Source organism: Dama dama, chromosome 14 (genome assembly GCF_033118175.1).
Source record: "Dama dama isolate Ldn47 chromosome 14, ASM3311817v1, whole genome shotgun sequence".
NCBI lineage: Eukaryota > Metazoa > Chordata > Mammalia > Artiodactyla > Cervidae > Dama > Dama dama.
This window is the reverse complement of record NC_083694.1, coordinates 10,945,030-10,948,257: the sequence shown is the minus strand read 5'-3', so window position 1 is coordinate 10,948,257 and position 3,228 is coordinate 10,945,030. Positions and strand designations below refer to the sequence as shown.

The 3,228-nt window shown below is 38.1% G+C and overlaps 1 non-coding gene across 1 annotated transcript; it reads left to right on the top strand.

The window, feature by feature from the left end:
* Window positions 1–335: 335 nt before the first annotated feature.
* On the top strand, window positions 336–407 carry TRNAG-ACC (transfer RNA glycine (anticodon ACC)). Its single transcript has one exon. It is a non-coding gene; the product is annotated as a tRNA-Gly (tRNA).
* The last annotated feature ends 2,821 nt before the right edge of the window (window positions 408–3,228 follow it).

Sequence of the window (3,228 nt, the reverse complement as noted above, 5' to 3'; positions counted from 1 at the left end):
CATGCTATTGATGTATTTAACCAGATAATTCTCTGCTGTGAAGAGCTATCCTCTACACTATAGACAGTTTAGCAGGATTGCTGGCCTCTACCCACTAATGCCAGTAGCTCAGGCACACGCACACATGCACACACACTCACACACACATACCCACAGTCTCTCCTATGTTTCCTATTAATATTTACCTTTGTGATGCAAGATTATGTTTCGTTTCATGGTTTTGAGGTAGTTCATTGTAAAAAGACTAATGAAAAGAAGACTGGCTTGGGGTGGGGTAAGGCAGAATAGAACGAGTTTGAGAGGAAATAACAGTTGCTTAAGAACAGCTAAAGACTTCCCTGGTGGCTCAGACGGTAAAGCATCTGCCTACCAAGCAGGAGAACCGGGTTCGATCCCTGGGTTGGGAAGATCCTCTGGAGAAGGAAATGGCAACCCACTCCAGTATTCTTGCCTGGAAAATCCCATGGATGGAGGAGTGTGGTGGGCTACAGTCCATAGGGTCGCAAAGAGTCGGACACGACTGAGCAACTTCACTTTCACTTTCAAGAACAGCTAAGTTCATCAGAAATGTCCCCAGGCATTGTCAAATATCCCCTGGGGACAAAATTAACAAGTTCTTTAAAGTAACATCTCTCTCTTACCTATTAAGGACTAATTTCAGAATTTAACAGAGACTACTGAATCTTAACTGTTGTGTCTCTTGAGCTTCAACCTTCCCCCAGGTACTGCCCAGGCCACCAGACCATTACATAGATACACCACCTACAGTGGTGATTTCGAGGAAGAAGGAAAAGAAAATAATCCAGAAGGAAATTAAGTCCCTCACTTCCACCTACTCAATCCAAATGCACTCAGCCCTCCATATTCGAGAGTTCCATATGCACAGATTCAACAGACCATGGACTTAAAATAGTTGGGGAAAAAATTTCCAGAAAGTTCCAAAAAGAAAACCTTGAATTTGTCAGTCAGCAACTATTTACATAGTATTTACATTGTATTAGGTATTATAATAACCTAGAGATGATTTAAAGTATACAGGAGGGTGTGTACAGGTTATCTGCAAATGCTACACCATTTTATGTAAGGGCCTTGCATATCTTCAGATTTTGGAATGAGGATACAGGCAGGTTCATGAAACTAGTCCCCCCTACCCTGCAGGTAGGAGGGATCACTGTAATGCCAAGGGTCCTTGGAGACAGAGTGACAAGAATGCCATTCTGTCAGTTGAGTCTCATCACCACACTTTGTCAACTTCCACATAACACAAAATTTTGGGAAAAAACACAAGAATCAAGTAACCCCAAAAAGATGAAGTTTGACTACAATGACCATTCTCTCAACAAAGGCTAGAGTGATTATCTCCAGCTTTCTTTAAAATCCAAACACTTTTGGCTTAGTTATTTGGAAGAATGAAAAACACTAAAGAATTTTGAAAAGTCAGAATTCTTGACTCATTGATCCTAAAAACAAATTTATGAAACAAATATAAGCAATATGATATGACTTTTTACAATGTAAAGGGTTAGTCACTCAGTTATGTCTGACTGTTTGAGACCCATGGACTGTACCCCTCCAAACTCCTCTGTCCATGGAATTCTCCAGGCAAGAATGCTGGAGTATGTTGCTATTCCCTTCTCTGGGAGATCTTTCCAAACCAGGGATTGAACCCAGGTTTCGTACATTTCATGTGGATTCGTTACCATCTGAATCACCAGAGAAATATGTCAAAAGCCTATTTATTTAAATAACCATCTTTTATAAATATAAAACAATATAGCACATATTAAATACATAAGAAAGCAGAAATTGGTACATATGCCAAATACCACTTGAGGTAAAGATTATTTTATAACTGAGAGAACAGGTACCCAGACTAATTAAACTGTCAAAGTTATAAATAATAGATTCAGGGTGCAAATCTTTGTTTTCCCAGCAACCTATAGCACCTCCCTTGTGAGTGTAGGAGAGCAAAATCTGCCACCCCAAAATGTCTCGTGTGGATTATTTTGAACTGAAAGCAATTAACGCCCAGAAGACTGAAGAAGAAACTTTGACCTTTCCCATAACTGCCCCCAAAATCGTTTAGATGAAGGGTCTCTTCAGGAAGGAAGCTATCCCCCTAAATAACTACAGTAGGAACTAGGTGTATAGATAAGGAGGAAGCTGGAAAAGTCTGTCAAAATTCCTATTTCCCAGGCCTCTTCATGGCCCAGCAAATATTTATTCACCAAATATTTGTTTTTCTACCTCCATGGGCATTGCCTTCTTCCCTTCTGAAGTCCCAAACCACTACCCCCAACATCCTCTTTTTTCTTTAGGTAAAGATGATATTTAAAGGTGAGGGTCTCAGCCACTTGAGGTAGTTATTCAGTTTTTGTTTCTGGATATCTCCCATTGTACATAGGTCATTAACATTTTGATTTTCTCTTGTTAATCTCTCTCATGTCAACTCAATTGTTAGACGAGCCAGAAGAACCTAGAAGGGTACAGAAAACTTTCTTCCTGCCCAACATGAATACATCTTATTATTCTTTTTTGGACTTCATAAAAACCTTAATAACTACCATAACTTCTAGAGCACATACCTAAATTATTGACACAGCAAACACTGTTTGATCTAAAATATTTTAAAATACTATACAAATTTAAAGATAAACATTCTCAATGATTTGTTAAACTTTAATGTTAAGATTTTGTTGGTCTTAAAATATAAGAAAACAATGTACAAGACCAAGAAAAAAATTAAACACTTGACCAGAATTTCTATTTAGTCATATGTTGGAGTGATTTAGCTACACGTAGTCAGTTAAATCAAACATATGACCTAAACCTAATAAAATAACTATGTATAAGATATTAGCACACTTGAGACATATTTAGTCCTATTCATGAGGAGTGGAATGTTCTTAGGGGAGTGGAATGTTTCTCTGTGTGTGTTTTTCTTGACAAAATAGGGACTTTAATCCCAAGTAAACTCTAGGAGACAGATGGTCTCTCCCCACCTACAGAACAGGTCTCATAAAGTCACATATATTTTTCTGTTTTAAAGTCAGATGTGGTATTTCAACAACTTTTTATTATACCTTAGAACTAGAACTACCTTAGAACTGCCTTCAGAGACATTTTCCCATTCATCCTGAATCTTTTATCTTGTCCTCAAATGACCAGTCAGGAAAATCAGAAGAGTTTAATGTTCCAAGAGTCACAACAACGCTGTTCGGATAAGCA